This window comes from Nanorana parkeri, unplaced genomic scaffold (assembly GCF_000935625.1).
Source record: "Nanorana parkeri isolate BGI_ZX_2015 unplaced genomic scaffold, ASM93562v1 scaffold1205, whole genome shotgun sequence".
Taxonomy (NCBI): domain Eukaryota; kingdom Metazoa; phylum Chordata; class Amphibia; order Anura; family Dicroglossidae; genus Nanorana; species Nanorana parkeri.
Window position 1 is genome coordinate 25,364 of NW_017307473.1, and position 19,896 is coordinate 45,259.

The following is a 19,896-nucleotide window of genomic DNA, read 5'->3' on the forward strand; positions in this document are numbered from 1 at the left end:
GTGTAGTGCACCACCAACACCCAAGGCACAATTTTTCCACACCCGCATGTGCATATCATTTGAATTTTTTGCAGCAGGGTCTGATCGTGCACTCGCCGAGAATAACTGAAGGGTTACAGTCTGAAGTCACTTGCCAACACTTAAGGCACAATTTTTTGGTGCACCTGTGTGACAGGTGCATATAATTGGAATTTTTTACAACATGATCCAATCCTTCACTCGTCAATAATAACTCTGAAGGGTTACGGTGTGCCGCGATTTGCGCACTGGAGCAAGAATTGTAAGCTCCGTGTCTTGTGGAGCAGTATATTGTGACTGAATTAGGAATGTACAGGGATACAGGTCTCTGAAGATGCAGGGACAGTGTGACCACACAAGAAACGTAGGTGTGACAGAGTCTAAGGATCTAAGGAGCCGCCTGGTCATAACCAGAGCCACTGATGGTGTGGATGTTCAGCTGCGAGCCAGCTTCCAGGTAGCGGCTCTCTGACACACTCATGCAGACACAGTGCCAGCGGGTACTCATGGACCACAGCACACTGGACAAGACACAGGGGGCATACAGGATACAAGGTACAGAAAACAGGCACTAAAGGGAAGACACAGGGAACATGCTTGACAAAGGGAGCAGGTAACAAAAGGGAACACCCAACAAATGTACCCACAGAGTCGAGAGATACACAGAAACAGCAGAGGGGAATGCACAGGAGAAATGAGGGAGGTGCACAATAGTGCAGAGCAAAATAATTACAGGAAGCAGGAGACAACTACAAAACAGAGCAGAAAACAATGCCGTGGAGAGAACTCATAGCCACAGCAAACCAAAGAGGTACACAGACAGAAAACAGAGGGAATGCAAGAGCACAGCAGGAGGAGAACACTGAAAACAATAAGAGCAGGCAAAGACACAAAATACAAGGTATCCTCAAACAGCAATGCCACAGGAAACAGAGAGGTCCGGCCAGGGGCGTCCCGAGGCTGGGTGACACCCGGAGCGAGACCGGGTGACACCCCACCGTGACGTTGCCGCGCACGTGCGCGATGATGTCTTTGCGCATGCACGGTCGTCCTATTGACGCCTGCCGGTGGCCATCTTGGTGATGGACGCTAGCAGAGAAAGGAGGGGGCGCTCACCCGGCGGGATGAGGTATGCTGCCGTGACAGAGTGGCCGACTTTTCATAGGGTGTGACTCCAAAATGACTGTCAGTCATTTTGGTGTCACACCTCCAATGGTGGCACCCGGGTGTGACGCCACTGGGTGCGGCTACTAGCATGGAGACATGTTGCTCTAACGCTAAAGCACAGGTGCACAAGCCTTTTAACACCTAGGTTCATGGCGGATTGACAGGAAATCGAGCAGCTCGGGCAGGAGGCAAAACCCTCCAAATAGGAACTGTGACATGGTTTGAAGGTACGACCAACACTAAAGGCCCAATTTGAAGGCACTTGTTACTTTCATCCAACGTCTGCAAAAGAGGCACCAGAATTTATCCAAAAAATCTCTAACCTTGTTCCGAGTGTCCTAAAATGTGGCCTCTTCATACGGGCTTCCTTTAAAAGATTAAAGGAAAACCAATACCGGCAATTGAAATGTAATTTTTTTCTTTTCAAATGTTAATTTTTGCTGCAGCAGGTTCTATACATCGTACAGATCCGCCACTTTTAAGTTTAAGGGGAATTCTACCCCCAGAAACTTGCTTTGAGTTCAAACTTTTTGGATGTTCTAAAGATCGAATTCGAACTGTACTCTGACCTGTTCGGCTCATCACTACTCAGCAGTCCAAACCCTGTACCTTTTGCAGAATATCAGTGTGTCCCTGATGTTTTTCTTGGAGAGAAGTGGCTTCTTTGCTGCCCTTCTTGACACCAGGCCATCCTCCAACGTCTTCGCCTCACTGTTAGTGCAGATGCACTCACACCTGCCTGCTGCCACTCCTGAGCAAGCTCTGCACTGGTGGTGTCCCAATCCTGCAGCTGAATCAACTTTAGGAGATGGTCCTGGTGCTTGCCGGACTTTCTTGGGTGCCCTGAAGCCTTCTTCACAACAATTGAACCTCTCTCCTTGAAGTTCTTGATGATCTGATAAATGGTTGATTTAGGTGCAATCTTAGTAGCAGCAATACCCTTGCCTGTGAATCCCTTTTTGTGCAATGATGACTACACGTGTTTCCTTGCAGGTAACCATGGTTAACAGAAGAACAATGATTTCAAGCACCACCCTCCTTTTAAAGCTTCCAGTCTATTCTAACTCAATCAGCATGACAGAGTAGTTTCCAGCCTTGTCTTCGTCAACACTGACACCTGTGTTAACAAGAGAATCACTGACATGGTCAACTGGTCCTTTTGTGGCAGGACTGAAATGCAGTGGAAATGTTTTTTGGGGATTAAGTTCATTTTCATGGAAAAGAGGGACTTTGCAATTATTTGCAATTGATCTGATCACTCTTCATAACATTCTGGAGGGTATGCAAATTGCCATAATCAAACTGAAGCAGCAGATTTTGTGAAAATTGTTTTTTGTGTCATTCTCAAAACTTTTGTCCACGACTGTAAATGGAGCTAATAATGGTAGCACCGTCATATTTTACGCCATTTTATTCACAATATTTTTTTTTTTTATAATTCTGTGCATTGGTTTGCTCTGTATGGGACTCATGTTTTATGCATTTTCTACATTGCAATAGCAACATCAATAAAAAAGTAAAAACAAAAAACGATTAAACCAGTTGTATGTGTATAACAGTATTGTATGTGCTATGTACTGTATGTCCTAGGTGTATATTTTCTTTGTATCCCGAACAATTCTTCTAGAAGTTGTGGCTGCAATCTTTCTTTGTCTACCTGACCTTGGCTTGGTATCAAGAGATCCCCGAATTTTCCACTTTTTAATAAGTGAACAGTACTGACTGGCATTTTCATGGTTTGGATATCTTTTTATATCCTTTTCCATCTTTATAAAGATCCATTAACTTATAATGCAGGTCATTTGACAGTTCTTTTCTGCTCCCCATGGCTCAGTATCTATCCTGCTCAGTGCATCCACGCGAGAGCTAACAAACTCATTGACTATTTATACACAGACACATTGAAATTTAAAAGCCACAGATGTAGGAAATTAACCTTTAATTGCCATTTCACAGGCGTGTCACCCTGTGTGTCTGTAACAATGCCAAATATTCCAGGGTATGTTAACTTTTGATCAGGGCCCTTTGGGTGATTTTTGTTATGATTTAAAAAAAGAGGCCAAACAACTATGTGATAATAAATGGCTTTATATGATCACTATCCTTAAATAAAAGACAGTTTTTTGGCATGATTTCTGCCAGGGTATGCAAAATATGTAAGCCTTTGCAACCAATTTTTCATCACAGTATTAAGATATAATATTAATAATAATAATTGGTAAACACTGGCCTATCTTAAAAAGACAACACCCTGAGGAAATGTTTGTTAGATAAACCAGTGGTACATAAAAAAGGCCACCATGTGTTTCCTTGTTTAATGGTAAAGGCTTCCTCCCTCATAAGGCCTGCATGTTAAATGCAGATAATCTATGGAAGAGAAAGGAGACCGTACAGAGTATCACACCATTTCTACATTTAAAAAAAAAAAACACCTGCAGAGCTTGACTGATTCCAGGCTAATGTTGCTACATTTGCTTTTTTTGACCCTCCTTCAAACATGGGTTCTAGGAATATAAGCAGCATAGTGTGCCCTTCTAAATGGTGGTGGAGACACGGGTTTCCTACATTTTTATTTAAGGGTAGGGGTTTGCACTGGAGATAGTACTGATCGTTAACTTTCTTGGATTCCAAAGTGCATGTATTATATGAACTATGCTCACCTATATGTGTGAAATATGGACCCTGAACTTTTTATTGAAGCATGAGTTGTATTTAAGTATGAACATTATTTATTTGGAATGTTTTATTTTATGAATGTTGTTATTTAAGTCTCATTCGGTTTTGTGTTTAGAGTGCTGCTATTTTTTTTAAATTATAATTCCTTTAAATCATTTTGCCATCCAATGTGGAGCCTCAAATGGCATTGCCCATAGCAGCCGCAAGTCTGATTTGGAATTGTTTTCCAAAATTGTGTTTTACTTGATGGACTGTCTAGAGGCATTTCTAGAAGTGTTACCCTGAAATCAGAAGAAAGTGTTTTGGTGCCAACCCAACCTCACCCTGAAGTCTGGCACCAGAAATTCTGTGAGGGGATCCACTCTAGTTTGTATGTGAGTTGACCACACCACAAGGAGCTGTTTGTGAGAGAGAGAAATAGAGAGAGAGAGAGAGCGAGAGAGACAGTGACTGAGATACTTACCATGTCTCAAGAGCCTATTGTAGCTAGACAGATATAGCTACCATATATAATAAGAGTAGCACAGTAAGAATAAGAATAGCACAGAATAAGCTATGTCAGATGAAGAGTACATGTCACTTGTGTACCAGATGATATCGATGTCTGCTGTATTTTGAGATATTGAAAGTATCACATTTTTTTTAAAATTCTTTTATTAACTGATCACATATGCGATACAAGCATGTGCATAAGAGGCATACATAAGCATAGAAAAGTATCACATTTTAAGTGAAGTTAAAGTTTGGAGTTTGTAGCACGCTGTTTGTCCCTTCCTTATCCACACACTGTTTGACCCCGTCCTTTACCCCCGGGTGTACATACAGTATACCTGGCTCTCAACTGAGAGCAAAGTAATTTTTTGGGGAAATATTCTCTCACTTCCTGTTCTGTCTGCAATCTTTTAAAAAGAAAGGAAATAAGAAGAAAGCATACCTATAGCCACACAAGGACAATAGTACCAGGAACCGATACACTGACATCTCCTTCTCTCCTCAGCTATAGATTTTATCCTGTATATATTTTTTTTTCTTTAATCACATTTATATGTTACTTTTTCATTTTCACTTAAGACACTTTTTGTTTTTTGTACCTATTTTTCTTTATATTTTGCATGGCATATATTATTTTTGCAAGACAATATTGCCAAAAGAAAGTCTTTTTTGTCCACACTCTGCCCCAAGCTATGTTACATTGCTATCTTATGTAATGACAAAGTTATTGCTGAATAAGTAGGCTGATATATAAAATATAAAAAATGCACTGGTTTCCAAGGGATATACACGTGCTGCTGCTGAAATCTGCCACTCCATCCCCCAGTAACTGCTGTAACATTCAAATAGTCAGATTTTTGTGAAGCACAACAGTAGTGTGAGTTGCTGATGCAGTTGTTAGAGCAAATTGTACCCTGCTTTATAGGTTTTTGTCTTCCTCTGGTTAAACAGTGGGTAATTGAGGGCATAGCGTTCTGTTTAGGCTTTTTTTTTTCTATATCTCTATAGGTTGAACTCGATGGACATGTCTTTTTTCAACCTAACTATGTAACTATTTAAGGGTTAAAGTAGAACTGAAGCCAAACCTATTTTTTTTAGCTTTGAACAGAGTAAGAGGTGTTCTTTTTCCAAGATACACCAAGGAGCTTACAAAAACTAAGGTTAAAAAAAATATCCTTTATATTTATGTGGCTATTTATGAGGCTTTAAGTAAATGTTCCCAGAATGCAGTTTGGACTTGACTGTCCGTCTACCAAAAGGAATCATAGTACAGTATTCTGATGTAGTCATTTTAGTAAATGTAGTCCTCCTTTTACCATTACATTTACATGATGCAGTGGCGTAACTAGAACCTTCACGGCCCTGGTGCAAGAAACTATAAAGGGCCCCTCCCCCCAACCGCAATGGCACCACATGATTAACAGGAAGGCTGCCGAGGTCCCCAGCAAGCACGCGACCTCAGGCAGCCGCTTGTTTAAAATTTTAGTGCCGGTGTTCTGTCGAGAAGGCTGACCCAGTATCTGCACATACGTACAGACGGGATTAACGAGGAAACCGGCATTTATTTACAAAGTATTCGTTTATAATGGTTAATTGTGACCATCAATAATATACCGTCCATAGCAGTGAATGACGGTTGGAATATTATTAACAGTCACAATTAACGATTTAAACAAAATACTTTGTTTAAATCGCGCAAATGCTGAGGTTGGCAAATTCGACTTCGTCGCCATTCTAAACAGAACACCGGTATCTGCGTTTAGTATCGGGGCATTTTCACGAGTGTGAGTATATTCGTAAAAATGCCCAGTATTGGCACTGGTGTATCCCTACTTAAAAATATAATGTATTGCTGGGACTTGTAGTCCTACATAGTTGGAGCTATGGTCCCCCCATGCTATGCCATCGGGTGACGGGCCCCCCCTGGAAGTGGCCCTCGGGCAGTGCACTTCTTCGCTGGGCCCGCCCCCATGGCCCTCGGGCAGTGCACTTCTTCGCTGGGCTCTCACCATTGCCCCCAGCAATGGTGAGAATGAAGCCAGCAGCAGAGCTAAAGCCAGGGAGCTTACTGGTTTACCTGTCTGAGTGCTGAACACTCAAAGCATACAGTACAAACTGTGAGTCAAAGCTGTCTATTGCACCGAAAATAAATCAACCCCTCCATGTACTTTAACGGGATCCATATTTAATAAAATAACTGATTACTCCTTAAAAAAATTTTTTTGTTTTGGACAGAGTGGAGAAGGGTTAAAAACCTGTCAAGTTTTTATTGCCGTTTGTGTTTTCACTGGATACATTTCTGTTTAGTTCCTGTCTGGGCGTTTCCTGTCTGGGCATTTCACTGGTCATCCAACAAGCATTTTCAATTCAGAATGACTTGTACAAAAACTTCCTGAGAATAAATATGGTGAATGTTGCTCCAATCAACAGAATCTGTTCATCATAACCAGCATGGAGTCAGAGACTTCATAGAGGTAAGGTGTTGATTGCATTTGCATGATTAGAGCTAGAAGGTGTTATTGATGTTGCCTAGAGAGTGGTGTTAAAACAACATTGTATGTGGCAGACAATCGATGTCTTACCCCCCTCCCACCTCTATTCAAGCTTGGCTTCTCTATGTTGTCTATGTCTTTATGTTCTTGTTGTCACAGGGACAGATAGTGAGGATCTCCCTACTGGAGCTAAAAACACTAACAGCAATCTAAAAAGAAATTCCAACCCTTCTCAGGGACATACTTACACATCATGCTGTCTTAGGCACATCTAACTAATGATACCGTTTTGTACTAGCTCCACCTATGCACAGGTCAACACACAACAGAAAGAACAGATTTTTTTTTACAAGGAGTTTATTAAATGTTCAACAACAAAACTGTGTTACAATCAACAGTATAGAAAAGGTATTCAACACAGAGCATGTTGCCATACATTAAAACACATTGTATATTCAAATAGATCTATAAGCAAAATAATAGACATGTGCGATTCGGTTCGTTCCGAAATTCGTTTTGGACGAATTTTCGGAAATTCGGAGATTCGGATGCATCCGAATTCCGAATTACAGCTTAGACGAATGCAAACGAATCCGAAATTCCCGTTTTCCCGAAATGCGTTATTGGACGAATTTCTTTGCACCATTGACACCATTTTACCTCTACAACACATATATGCTTAAAGTACAGAGGCTATAGTGTAGAGGTTAAAGCACAGGATTCCCATTGCTAAGGTCCTAGGTTCAAATCCCGGCCAAGTCAACTAATATTTAAAGTAGCTGGTGCACATGTCTACAAAATAATACCCATAAAAATACATTATCCAATGCCACAATAAAAATTTAATGTGATGAGCACATCAAAAGGTATTTCTTTGTTGCACTGTAGTCAGAAATGCATACACAGGGGAACTATCAAGTTATAAAAAAAATAGACACTTGCATGTGTTAATATAGCAATCCAAGAGCATAGACATAAAAAGGTAACATGAGAGAAGGGGAGTGACAATTGGAGGCCATACGCTCAAACAGTCAATCATACCCAGGAAGAGAAGGAATATAGGAAGAAAGAAGAAAAGGAAAGCAAAAGAAAAAAGGAAAGAGGTAAACTTGTAGAAAAAAAAGGAAGAGAAGAAGGAAAAAGGAAAATGGAAATAAAAAGGTGGGTGGGGGGGAAGAAAATAAAGAAAAGAAAAAGAAGAAAACGAGACAGAAGAAAGTGTGATGCCCTACAAGAAAAGCCAAATCCACATGACAAGATTCCCATGTGTAAGTAGTCTATCCAGGGAGACCAAACCCAAAGAAACTTCTCATAGGAATCCCATTGTACAGCAGTTAAGTTCTCATTAATTAAAATGCCTGTGAACCTCTGTTTAACCTCCATAAAGAGTGGGTTGTTTCCAAGATGTAGCTACTGTTTACCACCTGGCCAAAAATACAAAAGAGGCTAATATAGCTTCAGGGTTGATCAAGGATAACTGATGTTTTCATGTTTCCAGAAAACTAAATAACGTTCCAACCCCGCACTCCTTTCCCGTTACAGTTTTATTTCTCAATTTAGCCAACATTTTTCATAGATGTACAGAAGAGGAAAAGAAAATAATGAACAATGAATAATAAAAATAAAAAATTATCACAAATTGCACATTTTGGGGATTGGTGCTGTCTTACAAATCTTTCTGCTCCAGGCACTTTCCTATGAGGGACATTATAGTAAATAATGCCCTGATCCCTCCCCACTTTATCCAAAACATTCTTAAAGGAGAACTATGAGATGAGTGATTTCCACTCACCTCATAGTTCTAGCCGACCTGTGACAATGAGACTGTCACAGGTCGGCTCAGTAGATCGGGAGGTGAGCGAACACATACCAGGTTCGCTCACCTCTCGATCCTGTCACGGCTCTCTGCCGTGACAGGGGGAGGGGCTGGATTCCCCTCTCCCCGCTCCGATCTGCCAGCGCTGACTGGCGGAACGGACGGGGGAGGGCCGGGTACAGCTGGCTCTGCCTCTAGATAGGCAGAGCCAGCTGTCACTCACTCAGCTGGGCGGAATCCCGTCATCTACGTCGTGATCCGCTCCGGCGTCTCAGTATACAGCTCGCGGTATACTGAGCTTAGGGTAACGGGAGGACGCTAGTTTGTGTCCTCCCGTTACCCTAAGGAGAACTATGGGGAAAAACACTGACCCCTTAGTTCTCCTTTAAGAAAGTTTTCAATTTTGTGATCATATCGTGTTGAATTTTTCTAACAGTATAAATAGAAATATCTCATCAATACACTCGTCACAAAAGGTCTTTTCATCTTATATGATTATACATTGAGTGATTCGCTGCTGCTTGTACCACTTTTTGCAGACCAAAATATAGGCTGAGAATCTGGTTTAACCACTTCAAGACCAGGTGTTTAGACCCCCTTCCTGGCCAGGCCATTTTTCAGTGTTCAGCGCTGCGGTACTTTGACTGACGTTTATTCCGTCATGCAACGCTGTACTGAAATGAATTTTATACCATTTTCTGGGGACCGATAGAGCTTTATTTTGGTGGTATCTAATCACCACTGCGGTTTTTATTTTTTACTATAATTAGGAAAAATTACAGAAAATTTTGAAACATTACATTATGTTAGGAAACATTTATTATTAACCAGTTTTTTGGTAAAATATAAAAGATCGGGTCATGTCGGGTAAATAGACACCAAACATGTCAAGCTTTAAAATTGCGCGCACCCGCGAAATCGCAGAAAACTACCATACCCAAAATTGGCCATAGGCGACACTTTAAAAGCTTTTACCGCTCATCAGTTTAGTGTTATCAGTGATTGATGGATTCTACTATGGCCGGCCCAGAGGCAGTTAAAGAGCCTTTTCACTTTTGCAGCCAAATTGGGATACCATCTACTTTATTTATGTTAAATATTCTCATTCATGTAGCATAACATAAAAAAAATATATAAAATCTAAGAAATATAAAAAAATAAAATAATTTAGGCATGCTGTATGAATGGGAACATATAACAAACATATAATGGGGTTTTATCAAATTTGACTGCAAAAGTGAAAATACAATTTAAAAAACAGTTATCTGGAGACTTAGCAACTATGCAACTCTGCCATATTGGGTAAAAACAATCCACATTAAAGCCTAACATTTGAAAACAATTCCAAATACTGTACTAGGCCAACGAATAAACTCTTATCTTTGAATTGCTTAGGTAGGGTTACTGACAGTGAAGATAATGTAATTCATACAATACTGTAATGTGGTTTACGTTGATAAGATATCTCTATTGCTGTAGTTGGAAGAATGCCAGTAGCAATACAGTATTTGACCAAATATGAACCTATGACTTTCTAATGAATTCAGTGATGAGCCATGTGGAAATGTCACTAGGGCATATATAAAATGAGTAATTAATTACATGTTTAATTTATTGCATGCCTTTAGCACTTACAAATTAGTATGAGAAATACGTTTTGTAGGAAACTAGATATGCATGCCTGAGCCAGTCCTTAATTCCGACAAGAAGGATGTGACGTGAACAGGTACAGTAGTAAATTAAGCTCAAAGACAAGTCTCATTCGGTATTGCCTGTTTAAGGTTATATACTGTACATAGTATGCAGAAAGGTAATTCATTTTACACCAGTGACAACATGTAGAATACAATTATACAGATCATAATTTTCTCATGAGTCATACTGTATTTTCAAAAATTCTATATGTTTTAAAGCTCAACTTAACCTAAACCACTTGCATGCCATTTATCAAAATATATGTTCACTTCTATAGCATAGGAACTTAACAAACACCTTGAACCATGAATTCAGTCATATTAAGTCATATTAAAGTCATATTAAGCCATAATTTCATGAAAATGCTACCTTTAAAACTTTTAATCTATTTCTTTCCTCATTCTCTTGCTGATCCCTACCCTAATCTCCTCTCCCTGTCTGTGGCGGGTGTCTCCATCAGCTAGCTGGCTGATGAGGAGACACCCGTGCGTGCTCGCTCCCGACTGTGGACGCAAAGTGGCTGTGTGCATCCATATACACACATAGCGTGCAGCAAGCCATGCCCCTCCTATCCTCCCCACAGACTGACTGATGGCAGAAGGAGCCAATCACTCATCTGCCCTCAGTACCCTCGACCCTCAACCAGGATATCTTCAGGGACCCCGCAACGGTGACAAGTAACCACAGGTAAGTAAGAAAGGTAGTGGGCATTTTTTACCATAATGCATTAAGGTAAAAACTTTGTCAATGCTTTATTACACGTTTATTACATATAGACTAGATGAATGGTTAGTATTAGGTTCTGTATTGTTAGGTAAACAATGAATGCAAGGCAAATTCTACAAAAGAACTGCAAGCCATTGACCAATTTACATGAAGAAGATTGGATCATAAGGCAAAGAACAGGAGGAACATGGTTTCCAAATCACCAGAGACAAGATTCCATAAGAACCAATGCATATGGTACCAGAAAACAGTAACCTGCAAAGTACCAGTCTGTTTGAGAAGTAAAGCTATCTCAATATCTTAATTTATAAAAAAGAAAGAAAAGGGTAGAGCAAATGTTGAGAGTGTTACTCCAATCTGGAGGGTCAAAGCCGTACATAGAAATGGATAGATGAATGGTTCTTAATTTAAAGATGCTGTATTGGATTGTTTCAATCATAGACAATGAGGGAAATCTCAAAACTGGAGCAGACAGAATCTGAAACAGCTTCTCTCTTTCATTTTCAAAGCTTAACTGAACAAACTGAAGAGAGAAGCTGATTGGTTGCCATGGGCAGCTGCTCCACATTATGTCAACTCCAGTTTTAAAAAATTCCTCCAAATGTATTTTGGGGTTTAATGTATCCGCTTCATTGGGGCTCTCTAGGTGATAGTTGGTAAAATGTGGCCAACTCAGAGAAAAGAGGTCTGGCATTGTAAATACACAGCATGGCATTGCTTACTGGATATGCTATACTTACTTTTCCACATTTTCTTATCTACACATCTTACACATTATACATCTTATATTTTACAAATTTTCTTGATTTCTTCTTTTGAAAGAAGGGAGATGTAACATACTGTGATCGCACCATAACAGATTGTATGTACTGTATATGTTATGTTGTTACTTGTTGGTTGAGGGAGTGGTGGGAATCATCTTAGGTCTTTTAGATGTAGCATATAGGTTTTGGTGCTGTATGCATGTCTCTTGTGTCCAGTCTGAAATGCATTTTTCATTATATTCTTTTTAACATACACTTAATTATTTTGGTCTTTTTTCCTTTTGGTGGCTAGTATTGACTGTAACACTTTACTTTATGTACATTTGATTTACACATGATTTAGCCAGGAATGTTTACTATACCTGAGCAGTTTCATGAGTTCTTTCAATATCAGTTGTTTTATTTAGCATAAAATTGGCACTTTAACTGTGACTATATTTTTAGAGATAAGCAGAGTGATTTTGGTGAAATAGATTTTGCTGCAAAATTTCATTGAAGTGGAATACCTCGTTTTTTCTTATTGAGCTGCTTGGCCAAAATTTGCTTGCAAAAAAACTTTTTTTTTTGGAAGGTGTGTTTTTTTTTAAAATGTGAAAGTTAACTCTTTATCTCCAGCCATAGAACCAGGGATCAGCAAGGTGTCCGTACACGGCAGAATCGCTTGATGGGGCTTGTAGTTTCTCTTGTCATCAATCCTGTCAAAGGCTCTGTGAATAGATGTCGTGGCTGTGTAGGCGGAACCACCCAAAGCTGCACTGAATTAAAACCTGACCACAATCCTGCGGGGAGAAGAATCCCACAGTTCAGGTAAGTGGGGGGTTGGGGGTTTTGCGATCTGACCATGTGTCATGTTACACCCAGAAGATAGGTGTTACATGACACATGGTCAGAAAAGTAAATTTAGCCTTTAAGAGCGTAGCACACCACCTACAAATGGTAAATATGACCTGCACAATATTTTATATATTACCCATTAAAAAAGAAGTACAAAACCATTATAAATAGGAAATACAAAACACTATACACTTGTATACACTTTACAACTTGTATACTAAGCCATATTTAAAAGGTGAAAAGAAAAAAATTTAAAAGATGCCATATAAAATAAATCTGTTGTGGGAGAAATAAGGGTTGCCACTTTAGTACTTCTGAAATGCAGAGAATACTACTAACTATAGAGGACTACAAAAGCCAGCAAAACAATACACAGTAATGCAGAAAAATATGAAGCTACATACGTTGTGTTGCTTCAGGATCATGGCCTCACATCTCAGGGCCACAGGAGGGCTCTCAGGCGGCTAGTGCAGGCTCTCAAGTGGTCAGTGCAGGCTCTCAGTGTGGGGCTCCCTGGGGGCCAGTGCGGGGCTTCTTGGGGGCCAGTGGTTTCCTGGTCAGTGCGGGGCTCCCTGGCAGCCGGTGGCTCCCTGGTCAATGCAGGCCTCCCTTGCTCTGCAGGAAAAGCACTGCACTGACCACCAGGGAGCCACTGGCCCCCAGGGAGCCCCGCACTGACTCGCAATCTTGATTCGTAATAACCCCGATATTAGGAGAATTGAGATGGCGGATATGGAGTTTAAAGTTAATCTCTTCGCTGACGATATTTTATTAACACTCACCCAGCTACACATCTCTGTCCCTAAACTTCTGTCTCTTTTGATGCCTTCTCTTCTCTTTCCGGCCTAACTGTTAATTGGGAAAAATCCTTCTCTCGTTACTGTCAGATATGTTGCTTCGCTGCAAAATAATTTTGCCTTCCGTTTGTCCAGTGACTCTCTTTGTTACCTGGGAATCAATCTTACCCAGTCTTTTAACACCTTGTACAGTGCTTATTTATATATCCCTTTTCCGTTCAATTAAATCTGATTGATTTGCTCTTGGGCAACTACTCTACTATTTCCGGGCCCTTCCGGTTGCCATTCCATTCTTCGCCCTTAGCTCATTACAAAAATGTATTAATTTCTTTATTTTGCTTTCTAAGAAACCACGCATTCCCCAAGTCACTTTGTATCGCCATAAAAGAGAGGGCGGGATCAGTCTTCCCAATACCTACTTCCTCCCACCCAAAGCCACCTTTAAATGATCAGGTGAAACCTGGTCTTTCGCATCACCAAATTTTCTTTTTTTCTTTTCTTGATGTTTTCTCTTTTATCATTTTATTACTTCTCCATATGTTCTTATCGCCTTCCTCCTTTTTCTCTCCATGTCTGTATTCTCACATGTACCACTGGCATTTCTTAACCTCATCTGGAACATTTTCATGGCTCTTGCGATAAATATTTACTTCTTGGGGCCCATGGGCAATATTTGTTTTCCTGATGCACAGCATTATGTAGTCCATTTGCCATCATAATTTTCCTTTTATATGTCACTGGCCCCTTCTGATTGCTTTATATTGTTTAGTTTTATATGTTTTCACATTGCTGGATACTCACTGGCTAGAGGTTTGTGTTCTTTTTTTATTTGATTGACTGGTTTGTTTTCATTCTAATGCAGTGTTGCTGCCTATTACCACTTTAACATGAGCTGTGCCTTCAGCACCCTTTTTTATACTGAAATGCTTTGTACATTTATGCTTTCATATGATAATTATTGTCTTGGATATGTTCTTATGTTTGCCTTTTTATAAAAGTTTTATATTGTTGTACTTTCAAAAATTGTATTCAAACGCCTGGGTCCGAAAAAAACAGACAAAACAGTGTTGCGTTTCAACAGACCAGATCGTGCCGGATTGGGAGTAATCTGATGTAAACGGACACATGTCCGTTTACATCAGATTCCCCATAGACACACATGGGGTCTGGCACTTTTGGATCTGTCACAGTGGTGACATCCAATCCGTACTGCTCTGATCAGGAGAGGATTTGTGCACGGATCCTCTCCTGATTAGTCTGTGTGAAAGAAGCAGAGGAGTGTGAATCATAAGGCTGGAGGTGGATGTTTGTGTATAACTGACAATAGTCTCAATTCACAAAGCTAACACACAAGGAGAAGGCTAAATATTTTAAAAAAGTGATTATTACTGGCAGCTGAGTCTCTTAAGATGTATGATAACTGTCACATGGCTAAAAAAACAGATATGTCATTAAAGATTTGTACATTAAGCCTCATGTGTGTATTTGTTATGATATTGGGAGACCCCCCCCTAAACCAAAATCTCTAGACCCTTCATCTTACCAAGAAAACATCTTTATATTGGAAGACATGGTCACTCCCATTATATAAAAAATCAGCACAGTGGAACAGGCTGTCATTTAACTATGTAAGGTGGAGAGTGAAAAGCTTGGGAGAGGGTACTGTTGATTTTGTTGTATATGGTCTGTAGAAGGGTTTCCAGCATAGGAAAGTCTGCCTGTTGCTTTACATCTTTAGATCTACAAATGTTTATTATCATTAATTTCTACTCTTAAATCTCTAGTTTGCATTCTACATTAGAATTTCAGACTCACATTGATGAGTGACTACTGCGCACATGTAATAGCATTCACAAAACTGACAGGCTGTGTAGTTTTTATAAAAGATTTAATCAATTTTGGATCTTGACATGTTTTGTGGACAATCCATCCACTTCCATATGAGAATATACAGAGCTGAGGTGATCTGACCTGTATTCTGCTGGCAATGTTTTATATAGTACTGGCAGAGGCAGAAGAGTGACTATGTAATAAGGGCAGAGAGGAGCCTAATTGTCAAATAGAAAAGAAAAATATGAAATTCATTGCGTGCTACCAAGAAGTACTTTAAGTACTGTACCTCTTGGTCTGCATAATGCACTATGACCGTATTATTTATGTTGTATTTTGAAAACATTAGTGGTTAGATGAGATGAGCATTATGGCCACAATAAAACATTAGAGGATCCAAACTTAAAATGTTATGTTTTCGTTGTCCAACAGGAATTTATTAGCACAGTATACTGTAAAAAAGCGAATCCGTAAAAAATTATGTTTACCATTTAATTCCTGATAAGAAACAACAGAGCACATTCACACATATTACAGTGCCAAGGCACATGCTATTCTTCTGGCTCCTTAGAAGTCTGGCAGGAGATGGTGTCATCAAAGAGCCATGTCATTGAACAGAAAGAGCTGTTCCACAGAGACATACAGTAGTGCAAGAAAGTGGGCCCAAGCAATAGAATTGAACTAAATTATTTACTATTGACCTGTCTTACACTGTTTGAAGGACAAATTTTCTTAAGTCTATGTCCCCTTTAAGACAGTATGAACAGTGTAGATAAACCTTATGCATCTAGTCTTAAATAGTACCAACATAGCACACACTGATATTATGTAATCATAATTTTTTACTCAATTTCCCTCCATTTGCCTGTGCGCAATTTTCCTCCCACATTGATCCTTGACAGGAACATGTAGATAGTCAGGATAGTCAAAACCTTACCTCTTTGTATAAAGTGAGTGAGTGCTGCCTGTCACATAACAACCAAGTTGTGCTGTTGTTGTCCACAATTGCATGACATCAGCAAAGCCAGGAATGTGTATTAGGTTTTGCAAGTGCAGGGCAATGGGAGACCAAAGTGCGTCTCTAAATAATTCTACTTAAACATACATCAATACTTAAAGCATTATTACTACTGTAATTATAATTAAAATTATGGCCAGTCAGTAGGTATTTGCCATAACATTATCCAATAAAAAAAGTACCAGTGTACAGTTAAAAAAATAATAATAAGTCACTACTTTAATATTAGTAAAAACAAAAACAAAGTAATAAACCACTGTGAATAAACTGTTCTGTACACTTATGCCCTTTTCATATGTATGAACATGCAAAATGCACAGTTTTTATGCATGTTTGGTCACCAAAGATTACGCAGTACATGTACATATTTGGCTCTGATGCTTTTAATGCATATGATATGTTGCCAATAATTGTAATCACCAACACCAAACCCAATTAAACCCCTATCCCTTATAACGCTCAATCAAGACATGACTGAAGCTCTTAACTCACAACCCAAACTATACAAATTAAATAGGCTGCGTTAGCGCACATTTGTTTACATGCTTCCATGCACCTTTCCTTTCTGACAGTGGGCATACTTTACAGTCAGAGCACATGGAGGACATGGTGGAATGGATAACCAAGCCTTCCTTATCCTCCTTCTGCTTTGAGGTGCAGAGTTATATCAGCAGCTGCAAATGCACCCTCTTCTTCCCCCTCCTCTACAGCTTATCCCATTGTTGCCCCAAAAACTGGCATGGAGGACAAATTAATTCAGCACAGCCTCACTGACTTACTGCTGGAGGATGCACTAAAATTAATCTTATCCGATATTTAGGAAGAAAGCACCAGCAAAATAGAGGGAGGGGACAACAGACAATTGATGAGAGACAAAAACAATTGCCTTGGATGTTCCTGCAGTTGCACCTTACTGCCAAGTGGGCTTGAATGATAAGGGGACATGCCAAACCTGGGGTATAACATCAGCAAACAAGCATGTCCTCCTAAGGGGTAGCTTGCAGAAGAGTGGAGGGAACAGCTGCCCTATTCCACTGGATGGCACTGCCCCGTAGGTGGAGGCCCCTGCTACCCTTAGGTTCACGCAAGAGAACTCGGAAAGTTCACGCAAGAGAGCTCAGCCTTCCATCTCCAGCAGCATCCTTGATCAGGCAATTCCAGCTTAGAAAAATTACTGACTTTACAGCTGCTTCTTTTCCAGCTGGCACAGTCTGCCCCCTTCCTTGACTTTGTGGCTTGTGCTGCACCACAGTAATAGGTACCCAGCTGCCATTTTTCAACCAGAAGGACATCCATATCTTCCACCAGCGTGTGGAAAATAATGTCTCTATGTTGCTAGAGCATGAGCAGAGAAATTACATCTCTTTTACAGCACACTACTGGAGCTTATGGTACTGCCCCCTATCCTGCAACATGGTGATGGTGACAGCTCAGTGACCTCTCTCCCCTCTTCCTTAAAGTCCTAATCTGGTGACTTGTCAGAACCATCAGTTCCTCCCAAGCATCCAAAAGCCTATTCAACGGCTGGTATACTTGTGGAACCGAGGCCACTCTGGGGCAGAGGTTCTGGAAGCTCTTTTTCGGGACAGTCCAAGAGATGACTTGGAAAAAGAAACCTGTGCTATAAAAGGTCATGAATGACAATGCCACCAACCTGCTGTCTGCACTTCATCAGAGAATGTTGACATGTGCCTTGCCTGTTATGCAACTTCAGTGGGCAGTGAATGCACAAGAGCAGAAGGAAGAGGAGGACTTCCTGGTGTTTCAGGGCCTGCAGGATCCTTTCACAACTGACTCCATACCTGTGTGGCATGAGCAGGCAGAGGAGAAGCAAGAAAAGGAAGATTGGGGTGTTTGTGGTGAGGAAGAGGAAGACATGGGGCAGGCTTCCAGGGGTACATTTCACCCTTCCCAGGAGTTCTACTTAGGATTGGTGATATCATAAAGGACATTGTTGTCCAAATTTGTGGCATATGGGCTTAATCATGCTGCCCTGCAAGGGCCTCAGAATTCAGGCCATAATGGAGAGGGGCTACTGGTTGGCTATCCTTTTGGATCCCCGAAAAAAGGGGAAAATGCCAGACCTCATTCTACCGTCACAGAGGGAGCAGAAAATGCACAAATTAAAGAGGTAGTGCAGAGCAACCTCTTACCTGCCTTTTCAGAGTGTCAGGGACCCCTTTCATTGCTACTGTGCTTTAGATCCTCAGGTCAGCGAAAGGAGGAACATCAATGGAGGTGATTAGACCTAAAGAATATGTTACCATGTTATCTGGTTTCAAGAGCAGATGCAGATACCCTTGGAACCATGGACCCCCTGGACATTTGGGTGTCCAAGCTGGACCACTGGTCAGAACATGCCCAGTATGCAATCCAACTGCTGGCCTAGCCTGCAGCCAGTGTGTTTTCAGAAAGAGCATCCAGCTTAGCTAGTGGTTTTGTGACAGATAGGTATGTCTGCCTATCCCCTAAAACAATTGACCTGCTCACTTTTTTTTAGAAATGTACCAGTCCTGCCTGGATCAGCAATGAGTACCAAATCCCTGCATGTCATGTTTTAATCTGGCCCCCAAAACATTATTCAATTAGCATTATACTTTACTGCATTACTGTCTCCTGCCACCACTACTGACCTGCCACCACTATCTTCTCCTACCACAATTAGCAGCTTCTTCTGCTTCTCTGGCCTAACACCATAATCATCTCCTGCCAGTGCTGCTGGTCTGCCAGCATAACTATGTCCTTCTGTCTCAAATGCCTTTTTCTGATGCTTCAGGACTCTCAAGATTCCACAAATAATGTTTCTGCAGCTGGTCTTCAGCTGCAAAATGTGGGAAATTGTTTTTTTGCAGGGTCAATCCTGAGTTACAATACAAAACACAAAAATTCCCCAGCCCCAACCTGCCAGCCAGCCTGCAACCAAACAAGTAGCCCTGTCAACAGTATGCGTTAAAATCAGAGGTTTTAGTTGCAACTTTCTCAATCCTGAGTTACACCTGTGCAGAATGTTTCTGCAGTTGTGTCTAGGGTAAATTTTTCTGCAGGGTAAATCTTGCCTCAAAGTTTGTGGTGCATTCTGTTGATCAGGCACTGTCAAGGTGCAACAAATAATGTTTGCAGCTGGCACTCAGCTGGAAAATGTATAGTGTTTGATGCAGGCTAAGGTCCCCCCCCCACAAATACAGGCTATAAATTAACCTTCATACTCGTGGTTGGGTATATATACCGTATAATAGATATAGGTGTACGTTTAATAAACCGTGATAAAACTAGCTTTATCACGAGTTAACTTTACTCAGCAGATCTCTTTTTTTTCTCGGCTGCACAGAGGCTGTTTAATAACCTGCGAAAAGAAAGGCCTAGCGGCGACCACGAGCGGGGTGGGTTAGGACATTTAAAAACGCCCATCCGCATTCCGTCTGCTGCCCGGCCGTTTAATAACAACAGCCTGACAGCAGGTGGTTAATTATTTAATTCAGAAATATTCTTTGTTGATTATGAAATATAGTTCTATTTTTTTTTAATGTATTATTATTATTTCTATTTGGAATTATTAATATTTCCATTAAAT

General features: G+C 40.5%; 1 long non-coding RNA gene across 1 annotated transcript in view; it reads right to left on the reverse strand.

Moving 5' to 3' along the window:
- Positions 1-1,826: 1,826 nt before the first annotated feature.
- Positions 1,827-19,896, reverse strand: part of LOC108796976 — a 25,170-nt gene continuing 7,100 nt past the window's right edge. Inside the window, exons 3-4 of the long non-coding RNA XR_001941839.1 lie at positions 17,942-17,946; positions 1,827-1,896 (exon numbers count right to left, since the gene is read on the reverse strand). This is a non-coding gene — a long non-coding RNA (uncharacterized LOC108796976). The remainder of the gene's footprint in view (positions 1,897-17,941; positions 17,947-19,896) is intronic.